Source organism: Hippopotamus amphibius, chromosome 6 (genome assembly GCF_030028045.1).
Source record: "Hippopotamus amphibius kiboko isolate mHipAmp2 chromosome 6, mHipAmp2.hap2, whole genome shotgun sequence".
NCBI lineage: Eukaryota > Metazoa > Chordata > Mammalia > Artiodactyla > Hippopotamidae > Hippopotamus > Hippopotamus amphibius.
In genome coordinates this window covers 109,777,634-109,791,429 of record NC_080191.1, presented here as the reverse complement: position 1 = coordinate 109,791,429, position 13,796 = coordinate 109,777,634, and the positions used below count along the sequence as shown (strand labels likewise).

Below are 13,796 nucleotides of genomic sequence, written 5' to 3'. Positions count from 1 at the left end.
TTTTTAGTGGGGAATGGTAATAGCAAGATCTTGGCAATAGGTATACTCATTGCTACTGGGATGTCATTTCTTCTGGCCCTTTTCTATGGACAGAACAGGAAATACGTTTTTGAAATATCATGAGTTCATACTGATAGTAACAATTCAAACCTGACATTCAGGTTTTTTAACTTCTTTCATGTTTGTAACTTTTTGTTACACTGAATATCTTGGGTTCTACTAACATGCTTATATGTTTTTATACATAAAAATTAAAAAATTTTCAAGTCACAATACTAGTATTATTAGTAACAATGAAGCTAGTGAAAAAAGTTCAAGATTTCTGTCCAGTTTTATGTCCTGAAAGGTAATTCACTAGAGATTTCCTACTTTTTCATATACCAAATTTCCACATGTTCTTGGGGTGTTCTAAGATTTTATATTCTGTTCTATTCCGATCCATTCTTCTATCTGCCTAGGAATAACTGCATTTTAATAGATATGTGATAAGTCAACTGAAGCTCTAGTTAACTGAATGTGGGGAGCCGCAGATATTTTTGCATAGAAAAGCCTCTAACGATTTCTTTTCTTTCTTTCAATTGTTCATTCAATCATTTTCCAGTTCATACTCTGGCAAAGGAATATGCCTAAAGCTTTCCAGTTCTGGTTTAAAGTTGCAAGAGGAAAAAAAAAAATCAATGTTTTGAGAAGACCTGAAACTGAAAATCAGGAATTAGGCATCTAATGCAATTACAAGCGGTATTCTGGGGATTTTTATACCAAAATTTCGCTTCTGTAAACTAAAAATTTGTGTATTATTTTCAATTAAAAACAAATCGAAGTTCAGATAAGAACTACTTAGGTTTTCCAAAGGAGGAGAATTTGCTTTTGTTTATCATGGAGCACAGTTTAAAATATAACGAGCTTTCAAAGCAACCTGACTGCAAAAAATACCCGCATAAACAAACACGCAGAGAAATTCCATAGGTATCCCTTGAATAACCTTCCTGAAAGAAGTGATTTATTTGAGAGGGGGTTAATAAAGATAGCTTTGTTTAGTGTTACGAAATGGCTCAAAGAAACTAATAGAGTGTCTATACAAGGGGGTGTCACAATTCTTTAAAAAAGTTTTCTAAGTTTTATAATGAGTCAGCTTAATATGGGACTATAAAACAACAAACGCAGACATCAAAACCAATGACGAAAACAATCTACCATATCTGATGTTTGCCTTCTTAGTGTGTTTCCATGTTCTTTCAAAAATACTAGCTTGGTATTTAAATAAATACAATGGGAGCTGACAATGTCAAAGTATTATGTTTTCTAATATAAAAGCATAATAAAATAATATAAAATATTTTATATTAATATAAAATATATTTTACAATATAATATTTATAAAAATATAAAATATAAAATATTAATATTAGAGTATTAACATATAGCTTTTCAGTAAATGAAGAAATATTACATGTATTTTAAAGGTATTATTAAAAACTTTAAAATTCCTCAGACATTTTCTTTAAGACTATCTTACATTTCAGTAAAAATGTACTTGTAAGTAGAGACCATCATAATGCCATAAAGTTTTTGTAAGATGTCTTTCCTCCTTTACTGTCCTAAAATTGACAGGGCTCTCTGTGACCAGAGGTATATGAGAACAATGTTAATCAGCATATAGAATATGCCCCCAAAACAATATTTTAAAACAGATCAGCACTGTGAATTCTACCTGCGAAATATGCTACATATTTTACTGTCAACAATGAAAAATAATTACCATGTAATTACAGAAGCAGGCAAATACTGAGAAATATTGTTTAAACAGCGCAAGCAGTCCTTATTTACCAACAGTTTTACAGTACTCCACAAATGACCGTGAATCAAGATTGCAAACAATGGCAATGAAGTGCAGGCTTGCACGGCCTTAACTTCTTTGAAAAACACCTGGTAATTTTTCTTAGGTAGCTGAAGATTACCAGGTAGTTTGGAATAAGTATGTATAGGTCACATTCCATTCATCTGAAGCTCAGTTTCAGTTTTTCAGGAATTCATTCTTTGTCCTCTTTATTAACTATTCTTCCCAGTAGCAGTCATTGTAAAGAAAATTATATGGTAGCTTTTGTCCAAATGTCTGTTTTGTGTTATTTATTTATTATTTATATCTTGTTACTTCTGAAAAGGAAATGCACACATGACAGTCATTAAAATAAAGATAAATCATTTTCAAAAACCCATTAAAAATCACGTGGTCATTACAATCTAAAAACTACATTAACAAGACCATTTAAAGAAAGGGAAGTAAATGGGACCTATGCAACAAAAGGGAGAACAGCTGTGACAGCAAACTGGGCTAAGGGAGATGGCTGCATATGGACAGAGAACTTAGCTTTGAGCTTCCTGACAGCCAGTGCTGCTTGCAGATACGTGTATTTCTGTCTGGGAACTTCATTTGGTGATGTTTTTATTTGCAGAAAGGGGTACTATTTAGGTACCCAGGAAACCATTTCTAGGTGCCAACCAAATGTTTTCCACTAAAGCTTAGATCACCGAAAACTTTAGAGAAAACCAACACTTTAAGACTCCTTTGGCACTTTTAAAAAGTGATGATTTTAGGTGTACGTGCTGTTAATGCTGGAAAATACAGCTATGAGTTTCCTCATACAGGTGATAAAAGCATTTACTGAAGCAGAGATTTGTATAAAAGACTGGGAAAAGTGGGATGCTGGTGACTTAATCCTATTTCTTCCCCACCCCCAACTGCAGGTCCCACCCTTACCTCTGTGCTGGTGCTGCTCTTGAATACTGAACAGATCATAGTTTCAGCCTTAATCTGAAGTAGTAACAGCCCTGGAAGGCTCTCTGAGATTAGTGGTTTTCAAACTGGTCCAGGGGGTCTTGGAGGGATACCAAATGCAGAGGGTCCTGAGCTTCTAGAGCTTTTAAAGAAAAAGTTCTTTTCAGTTTAAATGTTTTTAAACTCCCACACCTAAAACCTCTTTTAGTTAACAAGCTCATCAAATATGATACTTATCACTGTCCCTTTGGAAGGCTACTTTAGGGAATAAGTTATTGACGTGTGAGCGACCAGCCTTGCATATTTCTCTTTCTTGGAAAACTGTGCGACTTATTAGGGCTAAAAAGATATTTTGATGTTCCAGATCTGTGATGGGGAGGAAGAATCTTAGGATAGGTTTTCTGGCACAAAATCACAGCACCTGCTTACTTGATTGTTTTTTTTTTCACCTGCGAGAGAAAAAAATTATGAAGACCCTATACAAACTTCCCTAGCATTCATTTGTTTTGATTAGAGCAGTCAGAGTGGTGACTGAAGTATTTACAACTCTGTGTATTATTGTTAGCAATAGTAGTGAGTAATGTTAGCAGCAGCAGCATCTGGGAAGTAGACAGTTTGTAGTTTACAAAGTGTTTACACTTTACCCTGTGTATCACATATAATGTCACTTAATACTCATAATAATTTTGAGAGATACAGATATATTTTTAATTGCTCAGTTTAAAAGATGAATAAATCAAGGATTACAGAGGTTAAGTAACTAGTCTACAATAACATACATACTATAATCTAAGACTCAAGTTCTGATCATACAACTTTTCAAAGCACATGTTCTTTCAACTGCATCTGGTGCATTTTTTCCACTCAGAAAGAGCAATGTTAACTTGATTTTTCATATTACTTAGAAAAGAAACTGGTACTAGCCCTACCCAAGGCTTAAATTAAAATATGCACTATCATTAGTAACAAGTCCTTTTAATAAAAAAAAGTATGTGATTTTCTTTTAAAAATAGGTTTTAAAAGTTTCTTCATCTTCTTTATCTTAGTAAAACTTAGTAGTATCAATATTTTTGGAGTGATTATTTTTATTGTTTTTGTATTTTGTGATTATAAGAAAGGTTTCTGAGAAATCTCTTTATCCTGTTGTGTCTTCGGAGTCCTCAAGACTTCTTTCTCCATCACTAATGATGGGGGCATAGCCACTGGTGTGTAAATATCCTACACTTGACTATCAGTGGTACCTACTTATAGCAAAAGATTTCAGTGTACAAGAACAGATCTAAATATTCATTTCATCCTTTTTTAATGACCAAAAATTTCAAAATGAAACAAAACATAATTGAGGAAATTATAACTTGAGTTTCTTTCGAATCACCTAGAATGGATTTTGAACAATAGGGATACATTTTAAACAAGAAGGTAAATGAGAAATTAATGACAAACATTCAATAAACAATATTAACATACTTTGTGCTAAACAAAAGCCAAATATATTACATTTTTCTCTCTGCTGCTGTGCTATTTGTGAAATCTCCAGGAGCAGCCCATCTTTTTCTGGATGAGAGCACACTCCCCCATAGGTTCTGGAGTGAGCAATTAGCTGTACGATTAAGCCAGGAGACCTGCTATTGAGACATGAATTATCCAGATTAGCTGTCTCTTCTGTTTAAAATTTAGCTAATTTGTCATAATTTTCATTGACTTTCTACAAAGATTTTTACATTTATGATGCAATCAGGACTTCTATCATGGGCAAATCTGAGAGAAACAAGGCTTTGGGGGCCTTACAAGTTCTAGCAAATATGCACATAACTGAGTACCACACCTAAAATAAAAACTTGGTTTTTCAGTTGTGTGGATTATCCAGGCATCTTTTTTCCTTCATTGTGCTTTGAATCAATGGTCATTCTGTGGTTCTCAAATATGTTTCCCTAGGAGTTTGGTCAATCCTTGGAGTTTGAAGAGAGAATTATGCCATCAATTATGAAGAAAAAAAAATGTGGGAAGACAAACTCTGGCTTTCAGTGGTCTAGTCTATTTTTGCCCTTCCTTTCCGTTTATTTATTTTGACCAAATCATAGAAATGTTAGACTTTTTTTTTTTTCGGGGGGGGGGGGTGCATTTCTGAAGTAATATAAATGATACTATTTCTTGGACCAGCAGATTAATACAGACCATCATTTCATAGGAGTGTTAGTGGATGTCACATACAAATATGGTTCCACTTTCAAAAGCTTGAGATCCAGGGAGTTAAATTGAGATATATGTCTTTACTACTAGAGGTATTAGAAACGTATATGCTACTAATGTTCATAGAAAGGGAAATGGAGTAAAGCATTTTTTGAAAATTCTCTTCACCATGGAATCTTTTTTTATGGGATGCCTACTAACTTCTCACAGGTTAGGAAAATGCTGAGTTTTAAACCAAATTTAAAAACCAACCACGCTATAAAACCCTAACTATTTGTATGAAATATAAATCACTGATTGAGACAACCTCAAATCTGTAAACTCTGTATTTTAAGATTATATGAAAAAAATAGTCTGTACATGCCAAACTGCAGGTCAGCTCATTGATGGAAAATACCTAAACACCGAGAAAAAGTTTTATGTAAAATTTACAAATGAGGTTTAAAATACAAAGCCAACAGTGTGTGTATATATATATTTCATACAATGCTTTGTGGAAAGCAGTGCATTTACTTGAAATGCATTAGTTCGTTTCTCTACGACTTATAATCAATAAAATTAACCAAAACTCACAAAAGGAAAAACACCCCCACAGTATATAGTATGTGTGTACGTGTGTGCGTGTGTGTATATGTGTATGATGTAAATGAATTAAATATCTTAGGTGGGGGAAAAGTAGACAATTTTTATAAATTTAACAAACCATTTTATTTTGAATGTACATGAAATATTTTTTATATAAATCGGGTAAATTTGCTAACAATTTTATTCAAAACATTGGCTTGGAAAGCAAATTCTTTTAAATGAAATTAATATTTGACTTTTTTTTAAACAACGTCCACATATCTAGTAGTCACATATATTTAAAATAAAGCTTCTTCATAAAACACTAAAGCTAGATTTTGTTTGTGGACCCTTTCCAGTATTTTTATCTCTAACTCTGCTGTACTTTGATATTTTCTTTCAATAATAGAAGGCAAGTCAGTTTTGTCCTAACTCTCCTGCAGCACTATAGCAAACGTGATTCTTTTTTGAATAAAACTTTTTCAGATGACTTAGAAAGACAATAATGCTCATTAAATTATCTGAATGTGGAGATGGATGGTGGCGGCAGCTGCACAACAATGTGAATGTACTCGATGCCACTGAACTGTACATTTTACAATGATTAAAATGGCAAATGTTACCTATTAATATATTTCACCATAATTTAAAAATTAAAAGTATCTGATTATAAAATCAAATTTTTATTGTAGAAGATTTAGAACATAGTGAAAAACTCAGGATAGATATAGTGAAAAACTCAAAATGTAACAATTTGATAAACTAGACTTCCAGTTCTAATTTTACTTGTTTTAGAATTATACATATGTTTTATACTTTTAAAATAATCCTTCAAGGTGTTTAAAAATATTTACAGCTCATTAGGCTTGCTTTCACCTTATACTTCACGCTTAGCTTTAATTCACAGTAAATATCTAGAGTAATAATATCAAGTATAGTAAAATGTCATCCCTTGAAGCTCACTATTTTTACTTGTTTTACATTTGGGTGAAATAAAAGTGAATGTGTAGTTTGCTTATTCTAACAAAGCAAAATATATATTAATGCATTTAAAATTTCATGCACTGTAGTGAAATCAAATTTTATACCTAATGGTTTTATTCAAAAGTCACAATAATTATTATGAACAGGGTAAAAGGTACAGTTTTTGACTTAGCTATTCTTTGTTCAAAAATTTGGTGACACAGTAGGTAGTGTAAGCCTCATTGATGCCTCAATACTTCAACATTCTCAGTCAACAGTGATTAAAGCAAGGTTGGTTCATCCTTTTATGATAGATGTTGTGGTCTTGAGCAAGACTGTCTCATTTTCACTTATAAGTAAAAATGAGAGAGGAATTCTTTTTTATTTCTGTAAGAATTAAGATTGTTTAGTTTTTATATTATGGTTTTGAAATCACTAGCGTGCTAATATGTTGGTTTAAGTAACCCAAGGTGCAGGGAAATAACTGTACCAAAAAGAAAAAAGAAAGGAGAAGAAAAGGAGGGAGAAAAAAAGAATTGCAATTGCAATAAGCTATAGTCCTTCTCACATGTCACCTTCTTGAGAAATAAAACAGGATTCTGATTTTATAAGTATCTACAAGAATAAAAGTCACAATCTTTCTCAAATTCATAAAGACAAATTAAGTTATTCTGATATGAAAATACATTTAAAGACCCATTTATGCTTGGTCACAGTTTTCTTCACTCACACGATAGTACAACTTCTGTCAGAGAGTCAACTGAACTAGAAATACAAAAAGTAATGCCAGTAAGAAAATATCTCAGAATTTCCAATCCCCATCTCATTTAACCGGATTGGTTTTTGTCTTAGTGTTTAAGCCAACATAAATTTATCTAAATGTAAAACTGCATCAAGTACACAAAGCAGGATAACCTAGATACTGAATACCTTGAAGCAGCTAAATTTAAAATGAGTGATGGTTAGCAAAATCTAATAATGAACTCTTGAGAGAGGAAGAATTGATGAGAATTTTTTTAATGACGTGTTAGGATTTTAGGCTTTTTAAAAAATTATTTTTTTATGGCACTAGACCCACTGTGTAAACCAATTTCAACCTTTCTCCATTTGCTGGATTATTACCTTATTTTGGTATTTCCAACACTGTAAGGTATTATAATGCAGCAGAAAGGATCCAGAAGTCTCTGTATCCATAAAAATTGTACAAAGGTTACTTTTTATGTATTGCTGATAGTTATTAATCATGATACGGTTTCAGTATCTACACAACGCTTTTCAAAAACACTTTCGGTGCATTAATTTAGGCATTCATGCAGTGTGAGCCCTGCTTTCATGCTGCAGGTACACAGTTTCAGGCACAGAGAACACAACACTGCGCAATACAGGCAAAACCCTCTCTTTAAGAAGTTCATGATCCATCTGGGAAAGCCCACTTAGAAGAAGTAATTACAAATGTGTTGGTGTAAACTGCCACTGAGAAATGCCAAGTGCTTTGGGGTGGTTTGGCATGGTAGTCTAACCCAGACTGGGAATTCAGGGATGACTTCACTGAAGAAATGACATTTAAGTTGAGATTTGAATGGCATTTAGAAGTTAGCAAGACTAAGGGGGACACAGGGAGGAAGAGCACTGTTAGTGTAGTGGAAACAGCATATACAACACTTGGAGTGTAAAAGAGGAACTCAAAGAGGGTTAATAAAGATGGGGCAGAGAGGAGAAGGGGAGGGAATACTCATGCCTTGAGGCTAGGAAGGTGGGGAGAAGCTAGATCACGCAGGGTGTTTTAGGCTATGTTGAAGATTTCAGACTTCACCTGAAATACAGAGAAAGCCATCAAAGAGCAAAAGTTAAAGATCAGATTTGTATATTTAAAGGATCACTGACTTAGTCTTTGAACTGGAGAGGAGCAAAGTCAGATGTGGGGAGATTTATCAGAAGTCTATGCCAGTGGTTCAGCTGAGAGATGCGGTAGCGTGGGGAGAAAAGAAGTAAGCAGTTTGAAGCTCCTGGGAGATACAACGCACAAAACTTGGTAAATGTGAGAAAAGACGACTGCAGATTTCTTCTGGGTGGTGCCATAAATGACCAGGATGATGAGACTGGAAACAGCGGACTTGGTGGTCAAGACGGCAGAGCAGGAAGACCCTGAGCTCCCTCTCTCTCACAGGCACACAAACACTGCAGCTATGGACAGAGCAACTACTGATGAGAAGACCGAGACTGGCAAAAAAGATCTTCTACAAATTAAGATGTAAAGAAGGAACCACAATGAGATGGGTAAGAGGTGGGGAGACGCAGTAGAGTCAAGACCCACACCTCTGGGTGGGTGACCCGCAAAGGGAGGATAATCACAATTTGAGAGGTTCTCCCCAAGGAGCAAGGGGCCTGAACCCCACACTGGGGCTCAACAGCCCAGGGGTCCTGCACCGGGAAGACGAGCCCCCAGAATGTTTGGCTTTAAAGGCCAGCACACTTTTGGGAAAGCCAGAGGACTGGTGGGAAACAGACTCCACTCTTAAAGGGCACACAGAAAATTTCACACACTCCAGGACTCAGGGCAGAAGCAGTAATTTGCAAGGAGCCTGGGTCAGACCCACCAGCTGATCTTACCTTCCCAGAGAGGCAGGAGGCAAAGGGAGCTCCCCTTGGGGGCAGAGACACAGGTGGCAGGCATTTTTGGGAGTTCATTCTCCCACATGGACACTGGTGCTGATGAGTGTCAATGTGGAGTCCTCCCTCCAGCTCATTAACACTGGGACTCAGCCCTGATCACCAGCCTATCGGCATTGGTACTGGGACACCTTAAGGGTGGGTAGGGACACAGACCCACCCACCAGCAGGTCTGCTGCTCCACCAGAGCGCCAAAGACCCAGTCTCAGACACCACTGTGCCAGCACTTGGCACAGGGCCACCAGGGCTCTGCAGTCATATACCCTGGGACCTGGTTCCAGCTGCCAGTGGGCCAGTACTAGTCCAGGGACCAACTTCACCTACCAGTATGCAGGCACCAGTCTCAGGACCCCCTAGGATCAGCCCTTCCCACCACCAGGTGGACACCAGCTGCAGGACCACTGTAGCCATAGAACTGCCAAGTCAGAACCCAATTCACTCACCAGTGGGCCAACCAACCCAGGAACCCCACCCTGAGCCTGATCCTGCCTACCAGAAGGCCAACACCAGCCCTGGGACAGCTTGTAGTCCTCAGCCAACTGCCCTATATACAGTTCAACTCACCAGTGGGCTGTCAGCAGCTTTGGTACACTCTGGATCCTGAAGCCAGCTGTGACAGGAACTGGACCCATCCATCAGCAGGCCAACACCAGATCTGGGACCCTCCCCCCTCCAACAGCCTCCAAACCACCCACCCCAGAACTTGGCTCTGTCTACCCATAGGTTAGCACTAACCCAGGATCCCTGGGCACCTGGAACCAGTCACCTTGCGAATCTGTGCCTCCCACCAGTGGTCAACAGACTCTGCAAAAGACAAGGCCTGGTAACCAACCAGACAAGGGGCCAGCCACATCTACCAGACCACCCAGAGGAGTCAACCCACCACAAGAGAAGAAACGATGCAAAACCAAGACCCATATAAATGCTGCCTATAGGAGCCTCATTTCAGATCTAAATACACACACACAAAGACTGCAAGTGAGGGGATGGAAAAAGGTATTCCATGCAAATGGAAATGAAAAGAAAACCAGGGTAGTAATACTTGTATCAGACAAAAGAGACTTTAAAATAAAGACTACTACAAGAGACAAAGAAGGACGATACATAATGATCAGAGGATCAATCCAAGAAGATGATATGACAATTGTAAATATATATATATATATGCTCCAAACATTGGCGAACCTAAATACATAAAACAAATATTAACAGATATAAAGTGAGAAATTGACAGTAATACATAATAGTAGGGAACTTTAATACCACACTTACCAATAGACAAATCACCACACAGAACAACAATAAGGAAACACTGGCCTTAAATGACACATTAAACCAAATGGACTTAGACATACATAGAACAGCCCATCCAAAAGCAGTAGAATACACATTTTTTCCATATGCATACTGAATATTCTCCAGGATAGATCACATACTTGGTCACAAAACAAGTCTCAGTAAAATTAAGAAAACTGAAATCACATCAAACATCTTTTCCAACCTCAATACTATGCGACTAGACATCAACTACAAGAAATAAACTGCAAAAAAACACAAGGACATGAAGACTAAAGAATACACTAATAAACAATCAATGAACCATTGAAGAAATCAAACAGGAAATTAAAAAAATACCTAGAGAAAAATGAAAACAAAAATATGATGACCCAAAAATCTATGGGGCACAGCAAAAGCAGTTCTAAGAGGAAAGCTTATAGTGATACAAGCCCACCTCAGGAAGCAAGAAAAATCTCAAATAAATTACCTAATCTTACACCTAAAAGAACTAGAAAGAAGAAAAAGCAAACCCAATGTTAGTAAAAGGAAAGAAGTCATAAAGATCATATCAGAAATAAATGAAAAAGAGACTAAAATTACAATGGAAAAAAAATCAATGAAACTAAGAGGTGGTTCTCTGAAATCAAATTGGTTTATCAAATCAAAATTGATAAACCTTTAGCCAGACTCATCAAGAAAAAAAGAGAAAAAGCCCAAATCAATATAATCAGAAATGAAAAATCTTCAGGAGTAACAACTGACAACAGAGAATCATACAGATTCTGTTATACACCAATAAAATAGACAACATGGAAGATACAGACAAACTGCTAGAAATGTACAATCTCTGCAGATTGAACTAGGAAGAAATAGGAAATATGCACAGACGTTACCAGTAATAAAACTGAATCAGTAAATTTGAAAACTCCCAACAAACAAAAGTCCAGGACCAAATGGCTTCACAAGTGAATTCTACCAAACATTTAGAGAAGAACTAAGACTTCTCAAACTATTCCAAAACACTGCAGAGGAAGGAATGCTTCTGAACTCATTTTACAAGGGCAGCATTACCCTGTTATCAAAACCAGACAAAGTCATCACACACACAAAAATTACAAGCCAATATCACTGATGGACATAGATGCAAAAATCCTCAACAAAAATATTAAGAAACTGAATTCCACAATATATTAAAAGGATCATACAAATGATCAAGTGGGATTTATTCCAGGGATACAACTATGGTTCAACATCCACAAATCATTCAATGCGATTCACCACACTAAGAAAATGAAGAATAAAAATCATATGATTATCTATCTCAATGGATGCAGAAAGCTTATTACAAAACTCAAAATCCATTGATGAAAAAAACTCTCCATAAACTGGATTTAGAGAGAACATGCCTCAACATAATAAAGGCCATATATGACAAAGCCACAGCTAATACCAACAGTGAAAAGCTGAAAGCATTTCCTCTATGATGTGGAACAAGACAAGGATGTCCACTCTGGTCACTTTTATTCAACACAGTATTGGAAGTCCTAGCCAAAGCAATCAGACAAGAGAAAGAAATAAATGGAATCCAAATTGGAAAGGAAGAAGTAAAACAGTCACTGCTTGCAGATGCCATGATACTATACACAGAAAATCCTACAGATGCCACCAAAAAGACTACTAGAGGTAATACATGAATTCTATAAAGTTGTAGGATACACAATTAATATAAAGAAATCTGCTGCATTTCTATACATGAACAATGAAGTATCAATAAGAAAAATTAAGAATTCCATTTATAATCATGTCAAAAATAATAAAGTACCCAGAAATAAAATTATCTAAGGAGGTAAAAGACCTTACTTGGAAAACTATATAACACTGATGAAAACAACTGAAGACATCACAAAAAGATGGAAAGACATACCATGTTAATGGATTAGAGGAATCAGTATTGTTAAAACTGCCATATTTCCCAATGCAATCTACAGATCAATGCAATCCCTATCAAAATACCAATGGCATTTTTCACAAAACTAGAACAGGTAATTCTAAAATTTGTATGGAAACACAAAAGACTCTAAATAGCCAAAACAATCTTGAGAAAGAAGGACAAAGCTGAAGGGATCACACACCCTAATTTCAAACTATACTACAAAGCTACAGTCATCAAAACAGTATGGTGCTAGCACAAAAACAGACACATAGATCAATGGAACAGAATAGAGTCCAGAAATAACCCCATACTTACACAGGCAATTAATCTACAAGAAAGGAGGCAAAAATATACAATGGGAAAAAAATAGCCTTTGACTTCAGTCTTAGTAGTATTTTTTTGGATATGTCTCCTCAGGCAAAGGAAACAAAAGTAAAAATAAATGTGCACAGTGAGGAAAATTATTAACCTGAAAAGGCCACCTACTGAATGGGAGAATATATTTTCAAACAATATAGCCCATAAGGGGTCAATATCCATAATATACCAAAAACTCATACAACCCAACACCAAAGAAATCAATCTGATTAAAAAGTGAGTAGAGGATATAAATAGACATTTTTCCTAAGAAGACATATGAAAAGGTACTTTGCACACACGAAAAGGTACTCAACATCACTAATCATCAGTGAAATGCAAATCAAAACCACAATGGGGTATCGCCTCACATCTGTCAGAATGACTATTATCAAAAAGACAACAAATAATAAATGTTGGTGAGGATGTGGAGAAAAGGGAACCCTCATGCACTGTTGGTAGGAATCTAAATTGGTGCATCCACTATAGAAAGCAACATGGAGGTACCTCAAAAAATTAAAAATAGAACTACCATAAGATACAGCAATTCCACTCCTGGGTATTTTATCTAAAGAAAATGAAAACACTAATTCAAAAAGATATATGCACCCTATGTTCACTGCAGCATTATTTACAATAGCCAAGATATGGACACAACCTAAGTACACATTAATAGATGAATGGTTAAGGAAGATGTGTTACATGTATACAATGGAATATTACTCAGTCACAAAAAAGAGTGAAATCTTGCCTTTTATGACAACAGGGATGGACCTAGTGGATATTATGCTAGGTGAAATAAGTCAGACACTGAAAGACAACATTGTATGATTTCACTTGTATGTATGAAATACAAAACACACACACACACTGAACAAACATAACAAAACAGAGTTACAGATACAGAGAAAAAACAGGTGGTTACCAGAGGAGACTGTAGTGGGGGAGGAAAGAAATAGGTGAGGGAAATTATTATTATTATTATTATTATTATTATTTCTTAAAGAGCATGTACTGTTTATTTACATTTTTTTTTAGCTCTTTATTGGAATATAATTGCTTTAC

The 13,796-nt window shown here is 35.7% G+C and overlaps 1 protein-coding gene and 1 long non-coding RNA gene across 4 annotated transcripts in view; both read right to left on the bottom strand.

Moving 5' to 3' along the window:
• The window catches only part of LOC130856019 (ubiquitin-conjugating enzyme E2 E2), a 429,172-nt gene that overhangs the window by 269,951 nt on the left and 145,425 nt on the right, over positions 1 to 13,796 (bottom strand). The gene's annotated exons all lie outside the window — the stretch shown is intronic.
• The window catches only part of LOC130856023 (uncharacterized), a 118,481-nt gene continuing 105,336 nt past the window's right edge, over positions 652 to 13,796 (bottom strand). For both annotated transcript variants that reach the window (XR_009054413.1, XR_009054414.1), the window contains 2 exons: positions 2,759 to 2,918; positions 652 to 2,154 (listed from right to left, as the gene is read on the bottom strand). This is a non-coding gene — a long non-coding RNA (uncharacterized LOC130856023). The remainder of the gene's footprint in view (positions 2,155 to 2,758; positions 2,919 to 13,796) is intronic.